At 43.7% G+C, this 20,382-nt stretch overlaps 1 long non-coding RNA gene across 1 annotated transcript in view; it reads right to left on the bottom strand.

Annotated features, from left to right (window-relative positions):
• Window positions 1-3,834: 3,834 nt before the first annotated feature.
• The window catches only part of LOC145398125 (uncharacterized), a 59,432-nt gene continuing 42,884 nt past the window's right edge, over window positions 3,835-20,382 (bottom strand). The window contains exon 3 of the long non-coding RNA XR_013897071.1: window positions 3,835-3,850. This is a non-coding gene — a long non-coding RNA (uncharacterized LOC145398125). The remainder of the gene's footprint in view (window positions 3,851-20,382) is intronic.

Below are 20,382 nucleotides of genomic sequence, written 5' to 3'. Positions count from 1 at the left end.
ACATCTCTCTTCCAAGGTAAGTACTTGGCAACACTGTGACTGCTCTGATGAGACAATGCACAACAGAAAAACCTCAGTATCTCATGACCAGCCGGGCTGAAGGGTAGCGCTGCTGTCAGCTGTCCCTTTAAATCTGCCATTTTCCCCCTCCCACTCGAGGCAGAAGCCATTATTGAAAAATTGTGATTGTACAGTGTTTTTTACTATAATGTGATGTGATTGTGTCCATGGAACATAGATATATTGTTTGTAAAGCATTGAGGCCTGTTATCAGCCATTACGCCTAGAGGCAGGAGTCTGGTTTGTTATAACGTGGTTTCCACTCTGCTTCACCCTGCCCGTAAATGATGTGAGTATTTTACCTTTATAGTGAAGCCAATACTTATATTTATGAAACATATAGCACCTGGATTAGTGAAATAAGAGATATGCCATAGCTGCTGAGGGAACAGGCAGTCACGTACGCCATACAGTCAGGATGGGAATAATAGAGGAGACTGGGATGGAATCATGTGATACTGTTTTATACTGCATGCGGTTTAGTGTCAAATATACATATAAAATAGTCTATTTCCTATCTAGTTCTAAACAATCTACTACATACATCATACTTGAATATCTTCACTCCTAAATGAATGAGATGGTGCTGGATAAAACCACTCCTGTCAAGAAACAGTTTACCATTCATTACATTTCAGTTTCTTCATCCCTGAATGTAGTGTGCTTGGTAAATTTACTTTCATAATGAAACTGCTTACAACATTCAGCAAACTCAAACTATTTCACTTGAGAATGAGTGAGTAGGTGCCGATTGTGGTTCCTTTTACTGTTGAACTCTTTACCACATTCAGTACAACTGAATTTCACTCCTAAATGAATCATTGTGTGCTTGGTAAGGGAGCTCTTATGACTAAACAATTTACCACACTCTTCACACTTGAACTTTACATCTAAATGATTTAGTAGGTGCTCAGTGAGAGTACTTTTGTAAGTAAACCGTTTACCACATTCATTACACTCAAACTTCTTTACTCCTGAATGAACCAGTAGGTGTTGAGCGAGATAGCTTTTCCGAACAAACTGTTTACCACACTCAGCACACTCAAACTGCTTCAACTGAGAATGAATGAGTCGGTGCTGGGTGAGGACTCTTTTACTACTGAACTCCTTACCACATTCATTACAACTGAATTTTACTCCTGAATGAATCAGTATGTGCTCGGTAAGGGCGCTCTTTAAATTAAACAATTTACCACACTCTTCACACTTAAACTTTACCTCTGAATGATTTATTAAGTGCTCAGTGAGATGGCCTTTCCTATTAAACCGTTTACCACATTCATTACACTCAAACTTCTTCACTCCTGAATGAATCAGTTGGTGCTGGGTGAGATGGTTTTTCTCAAGAAACCATTTACCACATTCATTACATTTGTGTTTCCTTACCCTTGAATGAACAACAGAGTGCCTATTGAGATTGTATTTAGTAAAAAACAACTTACCACATGCATCACACTTGAACTTCTTCTCACCAGAATGAATTAATCTGTGGTGGGTGAGAGATTTCTTATGAGTAAACACTTTATTGCACTCTAAACATTTGAAGCTCTCAACTTCAGTTGAGAGAATGGCTGTGTTTTGAGTAACTTCACTCTCACTAACAAAAACTGTCTCATCCACCCCAAACTCTAACTTCACGTCTGGTCCCTCCTTAGTGAACTCCATTACATCATCCATCACTGCTCTATCAATGTCTGCAAAACTTCAACTGCTGTATTCTCCAATTTGCACCAATTCACTGTTAGAAATCTCTCATCAGTTTTACCATGGCTACTATATAATATACACAATGTTCCTATCACTACTGAACAAACACTGTCAACACACAACATTACAGAACTAAGTTGTAATCAAACAGATTTATTACTATTAAAGTAGAATAACTGTCTACACACCAGCCATTACAAAGATGCAAAGAAATGGTTAGTCACCTGCTGAAAATATTACATATGACGTGCTGGAATGTGCTAACACCTGGGACCGGCAGTCAATACCAGTTCATAACAAGGACATCAAGCGATGAACAGGAATGAGATGGGGGGCTGTTGAGAAGGCAACATTATGGTTATGAATACTGTACATATGTACGTCAGATATGGTGGGTAGAAAAGCAATGTGTTCTCCCTGTTCTAACTTCTGGATTCTAAACATTAGAATCATGACGATTCCTTGCACTGTAACTTAGGGGTAGCTAGTCTCGACAAAGAGGAATGGAAAAAATTGTGTTAGGTGTCACATGCAGGGCTAAAAAATAGTTTCTTATATAAAAGGACAAACCAAGACAAATGTAATCACCAAATTTAAAAAGCTACAGACATGGACTAGTTACTTCTGTACAACAAATAACATATGAAGATGGACATCAAGGGCACCTAAGTGGCTATTCAGATATGAAGTGAAAGAGAGAGACATAATATACCCTATTGGAGAGAGAAAATTTGCAGATTTACTGTGATCTGATGGAAAAGATTAACTGTCATTAGGTCTACGTAGAGTCTGCAATAGATTATTACTACCTGATGATAATGACCCTGAAAAAGCTATTATAATCATTGTTATAATATCTAAATATGTTTTATACACAACACTTGTAAAACAACAATGGGAACGGCTGAGTTATCCAGGTATAAGTCTTTTAACAGCAATTTGATTCTTATATCGTAGAAGGAAAAACAGTTATGGGATGTAGGTACACGATAAGGGCAAATATTCTTTCAGGGAACAATACAATGTATGAGCTCATTCCACCCTACACTTAGCAAATATTGCACAGGCAGCTTTCTGATAGGAGCCTGGTGGTCTGGTTGTAGAGTTCTAATGTCGGCACATGTTATCGCTTACACAGTATGGTTTAAATCCTACAGGTGAACTGAAGTTTTTTTAAACCAGTAAAATGCTACCAGAGGCAGACGTTGGTCTTCCACATTTAAAGTTCTGGATGATGGCAGCCAAGTTTTGGACCCCTACTCTCTAAAGGGGCCAATAGAGGATTCAAAGGTACCGTTTATTATTTCTGATGACCACACTCTTGATGTGTCTGCTTCACCATTCTACTTCAGTTGTGGACCTGGAAATAGAGCTGCCATCAGACCAGCATCTCAATGAACCTGGGAAGTCATCATCAATATCATCATCATCACCACTGACATTCTGCACCCTACTGGGTACCCCTAGACAGGGGATACTCATGACTGAAATGTCTCTAGGCTACTTCATCCTCACACACCTTTCTCACTCTCTCAGACACTTCTCTTGCTCTCAAATATTGTTCTACTCTCTTCTGCACAACACAAGGTCTGTCTTTAAGAACACTCCTCTCTACCACACTTTCACAAACATTCTTTGACAACTTACCTATGTGCATTCTTTGTATATGTCCATACCATCTCATTGTATTCATCCTTATCCACTAAACAATCCCACACCTCCCTTCTACAGCTTTTCTCCAATTTATAATGCCAATAAAATGCACTATTACCTACACCCTCCATCCTCCCGGCCTGCAGCTGTTTGAAGATAAGTTATTTATATAATCTGCAACCTAGGTAACTCTCTGACACTCAATGCTCAGAACTCACCCTCATATGAGTGTCTGGAGTAAAATGCTTTCTCCCACAGCTCTATCCCACACTAACAGGCAGTGGCTCAATCAATAGGGAGGTGGCCTGCAGTCCTACCGGACCCAGGTTCAAATCCCAGCTGGGGCAGAGAGCAGTTAACCCCTCTGGCACACAATTTTCCAGCGTCGACTACCCCCGAGGACACAAAAACAGGCCTATTTTTCGACTTCCTGAAAGGTTAAACGTTTTATCCCCACTTTATAGAGCTTGAATTTACATACCTGAAAATGCAAACCTCACCCTCCTAGATCCAATAGTTATTGAGCTATGGCCCGTCAAAGTCAATAATAGTTACCCGTTGTGGCCCGGGCAAGAAAGAAAATACACCGCTTGGACCCGTTTTCTCAAATATATGCACAGTACCCTCGCGTCCAACACGTGTTTGTCCAGCACGGAGAACAAAAAATTAGTACGATTTAATACTATTTAATTACTGTTACATGGGTGCATTAGCATAACATGCACGGAGCTCCGAGAAGTGGGCGAAATCCACAGAGTTCGCCTCTAGCACGATCACCCCCGGTCCAACACGGTCATACTGGACGTTCCTGTGATGCTGACAGCCAATCAAAACTTCTGATCAAGTTGCCTCCCCCACCCACAATCATGACGTGATCATGATGTCCCCGAATCAAAAAAGCTTCTGCTCTCACGGGATGTTTTGTTTAAATTTCTCCTGCCACAGTGCCACTCAGTCGCATAATTCGCATTGGAAGGTGTTTTTCTTCTCGCTGTATTTTCTGCCCTTGCAACTGCATTTTATCCCACTCACGATGCCTAGGAAGCCTTCTGAGAACCCTAAGAAGTGGCGGCACCTCCATCAGGCCACCAAGCTAGAAATCATCGAGAGGAAGAAGAAAAGGGAGAGGAAAGTGGACATCGCCAAGGCCTATGACGTGAATGAAGCCAGCGTGAGGACCATAATAAAAAACCAAGACAAGATCCTGGCAGCAGTGAAGGCTTACAGAGTGCTAGGACAGGCAGAAGCAGGACTTTCCATGGATGTGGATGAGGATAGTGATTCTGAGTGTGATTTCGCAGGATTTATGAAGGAGGTTGAGGAGGAGCAGCAGCCATTACCCGCTAGTGACGCCAGCAGCCATTCTCCGGGGACCCAGTAGGACTACCTACAGCCTCGGATACCACCTTCCATTCCCAACAAGCCCACCAACACTATCCTAAAAGGTTAGTTATTATTCATAGTACAGCACCATTTATTATAATTACAGTAGTACCAATATATGTAAAGGTATATAGTAGGTATTTAGGGTGACTTTTCCTAGGGTTGCTGACAAAATTCATTTTTCCCCATAAGCTCTGTTGTTTGTCCAACACGTTTTGGTCCAACACAGGACCTGTGCATGACAATATTACCGGTTGGACGCGAGGGTACTGTACAAAAACCACCAAATTCAATATTTTTTGGTGTGTATGTTATAAACCACTATAAAGAGCTTAGAAAAAAATAAAATGGTCACATCCCCCTCCCCCCCCAAAAAAAAATATGATAAATAGTAAAAATTACCCTCCCCTCCTCTCCCGTCCCCATATCTCCCATCCTATCCCTCCCCTTCCCTCCTCTCCCCCCACCTAACCTCCCCTCCCCTACTCAATTCCGAGCTGTCAAATCGAACCTGGGAAAATATATAGTAATCTCTCAATTATCCGAACATCCCCACTAACCGGATATAATCGTCCTGGGATCCAGTATTTCAAAAAAAAAAAAAAAAAAAAATTCACGTCCGTAATTTGAACTTGGCGCGCGGGTCACGGGACAGCTTTGTTGTGGCACGTCATTCCTCCAACGTCTGATAGAGCGCCCCTGCATCCTCCCCACTTTCTGTCTGTCTCTCCCCGCGAGTGCACACTCATCGTCATGGCTGCCCAAGTGCTCGCTTTTGTGGTGGTTCCTTACCTGCTGCTCTCGTGCCTCTTATTAGTGTGTGTGATGATGGCCCCGCCGCCTGAGAAGAGGAAGAGAGTGGTGTTGACTCTGGAGAAGAAACGGGAGATACTGGAGAAAGTAGATGCGGGGTGGTCTTCTTCCCACATCCTCCGCGAGTTCAACCTGGCCCGATCTACTTTGTTCGATATCAAGAGATCCCGAGACAAACTCATGCAGTACACGGCTGACTTCTCGTCGAGAAGCAAACGCAACATGGAGAGGAAGGTGATGTTTACTCCCAAGTTTGCTGAAATCGACCGCTCCACGTTGATTTGGTATCGACAGCAACATGCTGCTGGTGTGATGGTACATGGTACGGAGCCAACCCTCGGATGCCTTGAAGGCTAGGGCGTCATGAAGTTCGCCAGGCTTCACGACGCCCTAGCCTTCAAGGCATCCGAGGGTTGGCTCTTCGCGTTCAAGTTACAGCATGGCCTTACCAACCGTAAAGCTCATGGTGAAGCATTGGACGCTAACGAGGATGGAGTTGACAAGTTTCGGCACAAGGTGAAGGGCTTGATCGACAGGGAGGGCTCACTCTCGGTCAAGTCTACAATGCTGACGAATCTGGTTTATTCTATCGCTCTTTGCCAACGAACACTCTAGCCGAGGACGCGGAGAAGCGTGTACCTGGCCGCAAGCTCTCCAAGCAACGGATATCTGCTTTGTGTTGTGCCAATGCTAACGGCATGCACCGGCTTAAGCCCGTTATTGTTGGCCATGCAAAGCAGCCTCGGTGTCTTCGTGGGGTGATGGATGTCCTTCCTGTCGTCTGGTACCATTCTTTGAAGGCATGGTTTATAGCCCAGATCTTCATAGACTGGTTCCACCACCACTTCGTCAAGGAGCTCATACATTACCAGATGAAGACACTGGGAATCCCGTGCAACCAGGTAAAGGCCCTCCTTCTCCTCGACAATGCACCTGCCCATCCATGCGACATGGACTTGGTGGCTGAGAATGGCTGGATTAGGTGCATGTTTCTGCCACCTAATACGACTGCTCTCATCCAACCAATGGACCAAGGAGTGATCGTGGCAACAGAGTGCTTATACCGACGGAAGTTCCTGGATGAGGTGATGATTGTTCTCAAGGACGAGGATGAGCGCAGGGAGGGACGGGACACGCGAGGCCAGCGGACTTTGGAAAACCTTTGCCGTTACAACATCAACTCTGCAATCTACAACTGGGTCAGTGCATGGAAGGAAGTCCCTGTCAAGACTAGAAAATGGTTGGTCTTGTCTGCTTCTCGGAACGGATGTGGAGTACGATTTTCTAGGATTTGACGTGGATGACTTCCATGCATGGCTACGTACGCATGGCGATGATGTTGATGTGGACGATGTGCGTGAGTGGTTGGATGACGACGAGGGCGATCCTGGGTATCAGACATTATCTGATATCAAGATCGCATCTTCAGTTGCAGGTGTCAGTACCCAGTTTGAAGATTCCGACGAGGAGGACGACGATGATGCGGACTCCTCTCAGCATGACACTACTCCAGCCATCCCCAAGCTGAGCGCACTCCGGGAACACCTAGAGTTCGTTCTGGACTACCTGGAACACCCGGACTGTGACAGGGAAATGGGGTCCTTGGGACTTGTGGAGGAAGTGCGTGCTTTCAGGCAGCGCATCAACAATCGTCAGAATCGTCGGTCCTTGCGTCAATCAACCATTGACAGTTTTTTCAGGCCCGTGACCCCCGCTGTGCCCAGCCCTGGCTCCACTCCGTTGCCTCCCCAAGACAGGCCCTCATGCTCCGAGCCACAGCCCAGCACATCAGCCATGGTGGAGTCACCACTTGACGTGAGTTTGCGTCTATCTTCAGAGTCGTCTGCAGTGGGTACGCCATCACCACGACCCAGCGACGCACCCCTAGGTCACCTGCCAGTGATACTCTCGGACTCTGACAGTGATTAAACAGCAAGAACTTCTCCACTAGACCACATGGGAATTTACAGTGTTGTGCAGTGAAAAAAAGTGTGTTGTGTTAAGGATTTACAGTTGTGAGTGAGAAGACAATTTTGGAACAAAACTTAATGTAAATAGACTTGTTTGTTTTTGCTTTAGAAAATGGTTAGAAGAGTGGGAAAAATTAAAAGTGCAGAGTGCAACACTTAGTAAGTTACAATGGAGCATAAGTTAGAAAAGAGTGCGCACTGTGAAGAGAACGGACTTCTGAGTGCGATTGACTAGGTTCAGTGCAATACTTCATGAATAGTGTACTGGAAGTGCTTCAGGAAATCCTTCTTACTGTCAGAGTCTGAGAGGAGGCAGTTATTCATCGAGATGGCCATGGACTTGCTGTAAGTAGGCAGAATGTTTCATACTGTACTTTTTTCCATACTATACTTACCTCAAACACCTCATTTCACTCTTTAATGTCCTTTATTGGTGTGAATTGGGTGTTAGGAGCTATGCATGTGCAGTGGGAAGGTGTTTTTCTGAGTTAGGCTAGGTTAGGGTCCATAAGTACCAGTCCAGGAGCCAGGCACTTGTAAGTACCCAGAATGTTTAATATTGTATGAACCTACCTCAAAACCCTCATTTTATGCTTCTTTTGCATTTATTTCAGTCTTTTATTTGCCTTATTGGTGTGATTTGGGTCTTAAATAGGTGCTATGCATGTCCAGAGGGAGTTGTATAGGTGTTTCTCTGAGTTAGGGTCCATAAGTACAAGTCCATAAACTGAGGCCCAATATCCGGACAGGACCACTATCCGGACCTGCCTATGGCCCTATTACGTTGGATATTGGAGGGATTACTTTTTTTTTTTTTTTTTGAGTGGGTTTCGAATAAAGACAGGTAAATATTTACAGTGCTCGTCAGAAGTATGGGGCGCCCTGCGTCCCTCCTGAGAAACAAACCTTTCAACATTGAAAAAACATATAAATAATGCATTTTATTTACCTTTAGTGCTTCGTAGGGTAGCCTTTACGTTTCTTCACGGACCTGAGACGTCTTGGAAGTGAAAGGGCGAGGCTCCTGAGGTGCTGGAGGGGTATTTTGTCCCAGGAGTCACGAATGGCGGCTTCCAGCTTAGGCAAAGAGCTCACGTCCTTCCCTTGGAGACTCTTCTTTACGAGATACCAGAGGTTTTCAATCGGGTTGAGGTCTGGGCTATTTCCTGGCCAGTCTGTCATGAATGATACCTCGCAGTCACGAAGCCAATTGGTGACTGATTTTGCCTTGTGAGCAGGTGCACCGTCCTGCTGAAACACTCGTGCACCTGTTAGCTCGAAGGAGTCTGGTAAATGATCACACAGAAGCTCCAGGTAAACATCCTGATTCACTCTGAGGTTCTTGGGAAGTACAACAAGCTTCCCCAAACCCTTCCCTGAAAAACAACCCCATACCATGAGTGAATCAGGATGTTTAACTGTGCTTTCTACATGCCGTGGGTCAAGTGGGTCACTACCTTTGCATGCTCCTCTGTTACAGGTAACACTAAACGTTGCCTCATCAGACCACAACACTGACAACCATTGCTCCTCACCCCAATTTAGATATTTATTAGCAAAGGCAAGCCTACGAATTCTCTGGCTGCTAGAGAGAAGAGGCTTTTTCACAGGCCTGTGACTTGTGTAACCAAGCTCATGCACCCTACGAGACACTGTTCTCACTGACACCTCACCAAACACTTCTGGGTTGCTCTCCTTAATTTTCCTTGCACTCACACAAGGATTAAACTCCACTGCACGTTTTAAAACATTAACAGACCTTGGGGAAGTTTTCCTAGGCCTACCAGACCTCGGTTTCTTTGTGGGAACTTCACCACTGTTTTCCTCCCGAAACCGCGCACACCAACGACGCACTGTCGATCGTGCCACACCAACCAATTCACTAATTTCCTTTGTCTGGTGGCCTGCCTCCTTTAGAGCAATGATCTGGGATATGATTTCACTCGATAGTTCACGGGTAGGTGCCATAACAAAGTTTTGAAGGCCAAAACACTGCTGGACACTCGGTAAAAAATGGCGCAATTTGAGAGGGACACTCGGCGGAGTTCCTCTCTCTCAGGCAGCCCGTGGGCGACTGAGGCGGGAACCAACCAGCGCATCAGAAGGCTCAGGCTACCGTGACGTCATGCTCGGAGCTCAAACTTGTGGCTCAATTCTTACCCCCCAAAATGGGTGATTCTTTTTGGGCCATAAGTATTGCGCGCCCGGCGGACAACGCTGAATACTTCTGACGAGCACTGTATGTATATCTAAAAAAAAAAAAGGCACAGATATAAATAATATCTTAATTTGTAACAGCAACATAACCTAAATTATTTTTATTTCTTTACCTGCAGGTATACCTGAATCTATAAACAAGTGATAAGGGGTGTTACCGTATGTTCAGACACATAAAATGTACAAAGAAATACATAAGAATGAAGAAAATATGCTATAATCTTTGACAGGTACACAATTTTATCCACTGGCAAGTAAAGTAGGCAGGTAACAAGAATTCCCTCCCCCCCAAAAAAAAAAATAATAATAATAATAAAATATAAAGACGAGAGGAAGGAGTAGTTGCAAAGAGAGTGGAAAGGTTACAAGAGGATGAGAAAAAGGCAGAGTATAAGAGAGAAGTGGAGGAACGATTGGGCAAATATGAATTGGAGCAGATGGGAGATGTGGAAGGTGTGTGTAAGATATTTACAAAAGAAATATGTGCAGCATGTGATGTGGTGTGTGGAAGAGAAGACGGAGGGGGGTGCAAGGAACAGTGTGGTGGACTGAAGAGGTGAAACAGGCTGTGGCACAAAAGAAGAAAGCATACAATGAATGGATGAGAAATAGGGGCGTGGAAGAAGTTGAGAGGCGGAAGAGAGAGTTATATGTAGAAAGAAAGAGAGAGGTGAAAAGATTAGTAAGAGAGAGTAAGAAGAGAGTGGATGAGGAATTTGGAAGGAATTCGAGTGTAAAGTGGAGAGACTGTAAGATAATGTTCTGGAGAGAGGTGAAAAGAGTAAGACAGGGTGGAAGTGAAGTTAGCAGGGGAGTGAAAGAGAAAATGGTAGATTACTAGTGGAGAAGGGAGAAAAAGTGAGCAGATGGAGAGAACACTTTAAGGAATTGTTGAACGTAGAGGATGGAAGTAATGCGAGTATAAGTGGCTGGGGAATGGCTGGGAGGAGGAGGGAGGTGAGAAGACAGGAAGAAATCAGTAGGATAGAAGTTGTGGAAGCAATGAAGAATGTTAAATCAGGGAAAGCCCCAGGAATTGATGGAGTGTGTGGTGAAATGCTGAAGCATGGGGGAGAGATAGTAGTAAAATGGATGTGGAAGATGTGCAGATTGGCCTGGGAGGAAGGTAGAGTCCCGGAGGATTGGAAGTCAGGTATAATTATTCCCTTGTACAAAGGAAAAGGGGAAAAAGAAGTGTGTGGTAATCATAGGGGCATTTGTCTTCTTAGTATAATAGGAAAAGTGTATGGTAGGATACTTATAGACAGAGTTAGGGAAAGAACAGAGAAATTAGTTGGAGAAGAACAGGGAGGCTTTAGGAAGAGAAGAGGTTGTGTAGATCAGATATTCATTCTTAGATCTTTAGTGGAAAAGTTTCTAGGGAAGGGAAAGAAGTTGTATGCAGCTTTCATGGATTTGGAGAAAGCATATGACAGGGTGGATAGACAAGGATTGTGGAAAGTGTTAAGAATATATGGAGTAGATGGAAAGTTGTTGAATGCTGTGAAGAGTATGTACGATGGTGCGAAGGCTGCAGCGCGTGTGGATGGTGAACTAAGTGAATTTTTCTCTTTGAAAGTTGGTTTGAAACAGGGATGTGTCATGTCTCCATGGTTGTTCAATCTGTACATGGATGGGGTAATAAAAGAGGTACAAGGTAGGGTAGTGGATGCTGGAGTGGCCCTGGTGAGAGAGGATAGTGTTTGGAAACTCCCTGTACTGTTGTTTGCAGAGGATACTGTGTTGTTGAGTGAAGATGAAGGGGAGCTGCAAGGCTTGGTGGATGAGTTTGAGAGAGTGTGTACGAAACGGAATCTAAAGGTGAATGTAGAGAAGAGTAAAGTGATGGTCTTTGAGAGAGGTGAAGTTAGTGAATGTAGAGCGAGGTTGGATGGTGAGGAATTGGAAAATGTGAGTACATTTAAGTACTTGGGTAGTGCGATGAGTAAGGATGGAGGTTTGGAGGGTGAAGTTCTTGAAAGGGTACAGCAGGGAAGAAAGGTTGCTGGTTCTTTGAAAGCAGTGATAAGAAACAGGGAAGTGAGCATGGAAGTGAAAAAGTTACTACATGACAGTATTGTGATACCAAGCTTGGACATTGTTGAAAGGACACAAGTCAAGAGTGAGAGCAGTGGAAATGAGTTATTTAAGAGGAGCCTGTGGAGTCACGTGGAGAGACAGGCTGACGAATGAGGATATAAAGGAGCGTTGTGGTGTTGATGTGGATGTGATAGGACGCGTTATGAGGAACACACTGAGGTGGTTTGGCCATGTGGAGAGGATGGAGGGTGAAAGACTGACGAAGAGAGTGTATGTGAGTGAGGTGGAGGGGGGAAGAGGGAGGGGGAGGCCGAGGATGAGATGGAGGGATGGGGTGGAGAGGTATATGAGAGAGGGGGGTGTGAGTTGGGAGCAGGGCAGTGAAATGGCGGGGGACAGGGCGACTTGGAGGCGATTTGTTTGTGGCCACCCCAAACGGGATTGAGGCATCTGGCAATAGACAGATAGATAGATAGATAAAGTAATCGTGGTGTACGTATCTGTATGCAAGGACACGAATAAAGTACAAGTAATGATTCAAAACACACTCCATAAAGTGTAAAATTTATGCAAAATATTCAAGGCCAGGGGAAGGGTAAAGATACTCCATGCTAGGGGGTGGGGGGGTGGGGGGGAGGGTGGTAAGGCCAGGAGGGGGTGTATGAGGATGGAGGGATGGGAGGAGACCACCATTAGACACAAAGGGCCTCAGTGGAGTACAGGGACATGGAGGGAGGATAGGGGGGAAATACCCTCCTCCCAGATGACTGGGGAGGGGGACATGGGAGGGATCCACATTGGAGGGACGAAGGATGCATAAGGAGAGTGTGGGAGGGGTGGTGGTGGTGGTAAGAATGGAGGGAGGTAGGGTAGTAACAATGTGGTGGGGCAGAGGGATGTGGCAAGAGGGAGGTGAGGATACACCCCCACCACCTGGGTACAGGCCTGGATCCTCCCTCCCACATGTGCAACACTTAGTTCTGATTGGCCAGAAGCCATCTACACCACAGCCGGGGTGGTGCAAGCTGCCACCAGTTTTTTGTGGAAGTTGCATGATCGACATTCCTCGCCCATTTAAAAAATTGTGAAATGACGTCAATCATCGACCTTAGTACTTTAGGGGTTAAGGGTTTGAATTTCATAAACTCAGACTTTACCGATCTCCAGAAGACTCACCGACATGTAAAAATACCCCTGATAATATCAATACACCAGTCCTGTGTGAGACAGCCCTAGCATGTATTCAATAAGGATGGTGGGTGTTAACACCAAAGTGGTGACATGTATATGGTATGTAGGATGACTACTGGGCCTATGCACAGAGTTACACACACACACACACACACACACACACACTATATATATATACAGTGCTCATCAGAAGTATTGAGCGCCCTGCATCCCTCCTACGAAACAAACCTTTCAACATTGAAAAAACATTTTAATAATGCATTTTATTTACTTTTAATGCTTGGTAGGGTATCCTTTACGTTTCTTCACAGACCTGAGACGTCGTGGAAGTGAAAGGGCAAGGTTCCTGAGGTACTGGAGTGGTATTTTTTCCCAGGAGTCACAAATGGCTGCTTCCAGCTTAGGAAGGGAGCTCACGTCCTTCCCTTGGAGATTCTCCTTTACGAGGTACCAGAGGTTTTCTATTGGGTTGAGGTCTGAGCTATTACCTTACCAGTCTTTCATGAATGATATCTCGCAGTCACAAAGCCAATTGGTGACCGATTTGGCTTTATGAGCAGGTGCACCGTCCTGCTGAAACACTCGTGCACCTGTGAGCTCAAAGGATTCAGGTAAATGATCACAAAGAAGCTCCAAATAAACGTCCTGATTCACTCTGCAGTTCTTGGGAAGCACAACAAGCTTCCCCAAACCATTCCCTGAGAAACAACCCCATACCATTAAGTGAATCGGGGTGTTTAACTGTGCTCTCTACATAACAGAGGTCAACTGGGTCACTACCTTTGCACCGGTACACGCGCGCTCCTCGATTACAGGTAACACTAAACGCTGCCTCATCAGACCACAACACTGACAACCATTGGTCCTCACCCCAGTTAAGGTACTTGTTAGCAAAGGCAAGCCTACGAAGTCGCTGGTAACATGTAAGAAGAGGCTTTCTCACAGGCCTATGACTTGTGAAACCAAGTTCATGGACTCTTTGAAACACCGTGCACACAGAAACCTCACCAAACACTTCTGGGTTGCTCTCCTTAATTTTCCTTGCACTCACATGAGAATCAGACTCCACTGCACGTTTTAAAACATTAACAGACCTCGGGGAAATTTTCCTGGGCCTACCAGACCGCGGTTTCTTTGTGGGAGCGTCACCACTATTCTCCACTTGAAAACGGGCGCACCACCTATGCACTGTCGATCGAGCCACACCAACCAATTCACTGATTTCCTTCGTGGGGTGGCCTGCCTCCTTTAGAGCAATGATCTGTGATATGATTTCACTCGAAAGTTCACAGGTAAGGGCCATAACAAAGTGGCGAAAGCCAAAACACTGCAGGACACTTGGTAAAAGAGAGGGAGGCACAGCGGAGTTCCTCTCTCTCACGCAGCCCGTAGGCAACTGAGGCGGGGGCCAACCAGAGCGCAGTAAGGCCTCAAGCTGCCGTGACGTCATGTTAGCGGCCCAAACATCTAGCTCAATTTTTAGTACCAAAAACGGGCTATTCTTTTTTGGCCAAAAGTACTGCGCGCCCTGCCATAGGTGCTCGATACTTCTGACGAGCACTGTATATACATATATATATATATATATATATATATATATTGTTACATAGCCTATGATTTCATCATCCTTTGTGTAATTTTAACGCACAGTTGCTGCATGTTTGATCACGAGCGTGTTCTGCCTCAGTCCCCCCCTTCTACCGTTATAGTAGAGTAAGTCGTCCTTTCTGTTATTCAGTGCGGGATTTTCAGCTATTTGTCCCCATGGCTTTCATTTGCGCGTCCTTCTTACAAGTTTTATCAAGCTCTGCTGGCCCCTATATAATGAGCTCAGTCTCTGCTTCATTGCCACTTAGATCTGCTCCTCATTTTGTTCACATCTCTGTCCTCCCCTGTACAGATATTATTATTGTGAGTGCTCAAGAAATCTCCAACCATCTAGCAGCTGTGTGTAATTTGAGTATAACTGTTGTTGTATTTTTTCTTGTACTGTGTAGCATAAGGTTAATTCTTAGGCCTAGTGAGGTTTTGATTAATGTTGGGTTGTGTTAGTTATTTTTGATAATAGTTTGTATCTGTAATTATTTATCTGGCATTCACTGAGTATTATCTGGTATCTCATTTTATCAGGGCTGACTTAGATAAATTTACTCTTGCTAATTTCGTGTTAATAGAGGCTATTGCAGTTAACCATATATTTAACCTGTTTTTGCCATTACATTATCCTTATGAGTCCTGAATGTTTTGTTGTTAATTTAAGCATTAAACTTTAACTTGTAATTTTACCTAACTCTTTTGTTTTGAACCTGGAACTTTACGGGACAGTAGTGACTCTTAGTATTCTCACTTAAAGTGTACGTTATCTTTCTCTGTTCCGTAACATAAATTTGGCGACCTCATATCAGGATATTCAGGATATTATCATAAGGATATTGTTTGATATTTTGTGACTGTGATATATTCATGATGGCTACTATTTCTACACTTGATGAAGCCAAAGATTTTTTGTCAAATGTGCAAACAGTGTGTGATATAGAAAACAGAACAAAGAATGAACTTAAGATTGTTGCTCAACAATTGGGATTTGTTGTTCGCTCTCATCAGTCTAAAGATCAAATTGTTGCCATGATTAATGAAAGCTTGTTTAATGTAACTCCTCCAAATGAGCAAACGCAGATTGAATTAGCTAAGTTACAGCTAGCCCTGCAGGAGGCCCGTGCTAGGGAGGCTGAGGCACAAGTTGAAATTGCTAGGATTCAGGCAGACCATGAGTATCGCATGAAACAAGGTGGAACTGGATCATCTAGCTCTGATGGTTTTCTCATTCTCATTCTCATTGCCAGACGCCATGTATCCCAGACGGGGTGGCCAATGGCTTTGAGTTAATTGTTTTACAGGGAGGGGCACTAATCCTCCACCAACCCCACTTGACACGTAGGGATGCCAACAGCGTCTGGTGTTCCCAGGCGGTCACCCATCCAAGTACTAACCAGACCCAACGTTGCGGTTTTGATGTGGCTAAAAATGTTAAACTTGTCCCTCCTTTTAATGAATCTGATTTAACAAAGTATTTTCAGTTGTTTGAGAGGGTAGCTACAGGTTTTAATTGGCCTAAGGAGTATTGGCCAGTACTCCTTCAAACTGTTCTCACCGGTAAAGCTCAAGTAACTTATGCATCTTTGCTTCAGGATCAATCTGATAATTATGATGTAGTTAAGAGCTTGATTCTTAAGGCCTATGAGCTTGTTCCTGAAGCTTATAGAGTAAAATTTAGGACAACTTACAAGCAAGATAAGCAATCCCATGTTGAGTATGCAAAAATCAAAGAAGATTTGTTAGAGCAGTGGTTAAATTCTAAGAATGTGGATTCTGATTTTGACAAATTTAAGCAGATGATTTTGCTGGAGGACTTCAAAAGGTGTATTAGTAAAGATGTAAGCCTATATCTTGATGAGAAAAGAATAGATAATTTGTCTGATGCTGCAGTTTTAGCTGATGAGTATGTTCTCACTCACAAGAGATATTCTAAAGAAAAAGGGAAAGCTGAGAGTAAGTACGTTGCCTCTACTCAGAGTACAGGTAACAGGAAAGAGAATAAGGATGATGTTTCTCAGGAAGTAAATACCAGCTTCACCTCTAGATTTCAGAAAAGTAAATGTACTTATTGTAGTAAGCTTGGTCATACTACGGAGAGATGTTTCAGGAGACAGCGTGATGTGAACAAAAAGGAGTCTTTAAATATTCAGTCAATTGGTCTAGTGTCCACTCTTGAGAGTTCCCAGAATTCTTTAACTGAGTTAACTGAACCTGCTTTGAGGGGTAACTTAAATTCTCATGATGGAGCTCCTCTTTTGAGCAGTAACGTGGGTGACACTCTCAAGAGTTCATGTGCTAATTTCCTGTCTGATGGTTTTGTCAGTCCTCTGGACAGTAATGACAGGAAATCAGTTCAAATATATCGTGATACAGGTGCTTGCCAATCCCTTATGCTGACCAGTGTTCTAGGCTCTAATGTTAATTCCTCTGATGAAACTGTAATCTTACAAGGTGTAGGGAATAATTACTTCTCTGTCCCTCTGTGCAGAGTGAATTTAGAGTCTGGTTTTGTTAATGGTTCTGTTATGGTTGGGTTGGTTGAGACACTCCCAATGTCAGGTGTAACTTTCTTACTTGGAAATGATATTGGTGGAAGTCAAGTGTGTCCAGCTCCTCAGTTGTCTAGTGAGCCAGTGGCTGCGTCCCAGGATTGTGATGTCCCTGATGTGTTCCCTGCATGTGCTGTCACTAGGGCTAAGTCTAAAGTTACTGGTGATTTAGAGGATAATGATGATGATGATGTTATCCTAGCTGACACTTTTCTTGCTAATTTGGACCACTCACCAGATGAGGCAGTACCCCGTAGTTTTGATAATTTGTCTCGTCAAGAGTTGGTTGAGTTGCAGGTTGCTGACCCTGAGTTGAAAGGTCTAGCTAACTCTGCTTACAGTGAAGAAGAGTCAGCCGGTGCTTCTACTTGTTATTATGTAAAGTCAGGAGTACTTATGAGGAAGTGGAGACCCCCAACAGCATCAGCCGACTGTGAATGGGAGGTTGTACATCAAGTTGTCATACCTCGTGTTTGTAGGCAGGATATCATTCGAGTGGCTCATGATTCCAGTTTGGCAGGACACCTTGGAGTGAGGAAGACTGTGGCACGCATTTTGAAACACTTCTACTGGCCAGGTATCTTCAGGGATGTTTCCTGGTATTGTAAGTCAAGTTGTGGGGAAGTGTAATCAGACCGAAAAGGTTGCACCTCTAGTTCCCATTCCTCCTTTTGAGGCGCCTTTCACCCGTGTGTTGGTGGATATTGTGGGCCCTCTTCCTAAGACTTCTTCAGGATTTTCTTATGTGTTGACCATGATTGATATGGCTACTCGTTATCCTGAAGCCATTCCACTTAGAAACATCTCAGCAAAGAACGTGGTTAAGGAAATGCTGGGGTTCTTCACAAAGTTTGGTCTGCCTAAGGAGGTACAGTCAGACCGGGGAAGTAATTTCATGTCAAACGTTTTCAAGCAGTCTCTGAAAGAGTTGGGCATCACCCAGATCACGTCTTCAGCTTACCATCCCCAGACCCAAGGAGCGTTGGAGAGATATCATCAAACACTCAAATCGATGCTCAAGAAATACTGTTTGGAACATCAGAAAGACTGGGATAAAGGTCTTCCATTCGTTGTGTTTGCTGCAAGAGAATCTCCAAATGAATCACTGGGCTTCTCACCTTTTGAACTACTGTTTGGCCATGAAGTAAGAGGACCCCTTAAGTTACTCAAGGAATGCTGGCTGTCGGAGGAAGATGACGTCAACCTGCTGGAGTATGTGATGAAGTTCAAAGAACGGCTGTCCACTGCTTTACAGCTGGCGAGAGAGAATTTAGGAGCTGCTCAGGAAAAGATGAAGACTTGGTATGATATGAAGTCCAGGTTACGCCACTTTCAGCCAGGAGATCAGGTTTTGATTCTGCTACCAGTTCATGGGCAACCTCTTCAAGCCAAGTTTAGTGGCCCTTATTTCGTGGAGAAGAAACTCAGTGATGTCAGCTATGTCATCGCCACACCAGATCGTAGAAAGAGCAAGCAACTATGTCACATCAACATGCTAAAGTTATATCACAGGCGGGACGAAAATAATCCAGTCTGCACTGTAGCTGTTCCACCCGAGTCTGCAAGTGAAGCTCTCCCATGCAGTATGAGCCTGAGTGATAGTTTGGGGAAGAATCCTGATATCATGAATGATCTCCAGACTAAGCTTTCTCATCTACCTCCAAAGGAAAGGCAGGAGTTTTCGGCATTACTGCAGGAGTACCCGCAAGTGTTCCGTGCTACTCCAGGAAAAACCACTGTGTTGATGCATGATGTCGATGTTGAAGACGCAAAGCCAATTAAATTGCCTCCTTACCGTGTGAACCCAGTGAAAGTTCCTCTCATCCAGAAGGAGCTTGGCTACCTGTTGGACCACAAGATGATTGAGCCCTGTCAGAGCGAGTGGAGTTCTCCTGTCACTCTAGTCCCTAAGCCAGGTGGGTCACAGAGGCTTTGCATCGACTACAGACGTGTTAATCAGATAACCAAAACAGACACTTACCCTCTCCCTCGTGTGGAAGATTGCATAGACAAGATCGGAAAGGCTAGGTACATAAGTAAGTTTGATTTGTTAAAGGGATACTGGCAAGTACCTATGACTGAACGTGCTAGGGAGATCTCATGTTTTGTAATATTAGGAAAGACCTTTGCATGGTCTGTAATGCCATATACAGATTGTTTTAGAATAATAAGAAATTTCCTTTGTAAATTTCTTTTTTCTTTGTGGGGAGGTGTTACATAGCCTATGATTTCATCATCCTTTGTGTAATTTTAACGCACAGTTGCTGCATGTTTGATCACGAGCGTGTTCTGCCTCAGTCCCCCCCTTCTACCGTTATAGTAGAGTAAGTCGTCCTTTCTGTTATTCAGTGCGGGATTTTCAGCTATTTGTCCCCATGGCTTTCATTTGCGCGTCCTTCTTACAAGTTTTATCAAGCTCTGCTGGCCCCTATATAATGAGCTCAGTCTCTGCTTCATTGCCACTTAGATCTGCTCCTCATTTTGTTCACATCTCTGTCCTCCCCTGTACAGATATTATTATTGTGAGTGCTCAAGAAATCTCCAACCATCTAGCAGCTGTGTGTAATTTGAGTATAACTGTTGTTGTATTTTTTCTTGTACTGTGTAGCATAAGGTTAATTCTTAGGCCTAGTGAGGTTTTGATTAATGTTGGGTTGTGTTAGTTATTTTTGATAATAGTTTGTATCTGTAATTATTTATCTGGCATTCACTGAGTATTATCTGGTATCTCATTTTATCAGGGCTGACTTAGATAAATTTACTCTTGCTAATTTCGTGTTAGTAGAGGCTATTGCAGTTAACCATATATTTAACCTGTTTTTGCCATTACATTATCCTTATGAGTCCTGAATGTTTTGTTGTTAATTTAAGCATTAAACTTTAACTTGTAATTTTACCTAACTCTTTTGTTTTGAACCTGGAACTTTACGGGACAGTAGTGACTCTTAGTATTCTCACTTAAAGTGTACGTTATCTTTCTCTGTTCCGTAACAATATATATATATATATATATATATATACCATAAAGGGGGGTGACTTCGGACGATTTTTATCAATTCTAAGCCGTAACTCAGCATGTTAAGCTTTAACAAGATTATTTCTTGCATGAATGTGTGGTTTAAGAGCGTAGCTTTATGGTGAGGCAGGTGTAAAAAATTCAGGTCTCTGCTTGTATTTTAAAAAAATATTCATAATGCTGTCCG

The sequence above is a fragment of the Coenobita brevimanus genome, chromosome 44 (assembly GCF_032717465.1).
Source record: "Coenobita brevimanus isolate Jiangsu-jjx chromosome 44, ASM3271746v2, whole genome shotgun sequence".
Lineage (NCBI taxonomy): Eukaryota > Metazoa > Arthropoda > Malacostraca > Decapoda > Coenobitidae > Coenobita > Coenobita brevimanus.
Note: the sequence above shows the minus strand (reverse complement) of the source record. Positions and strands in the feature narration are given on the sequence as shown.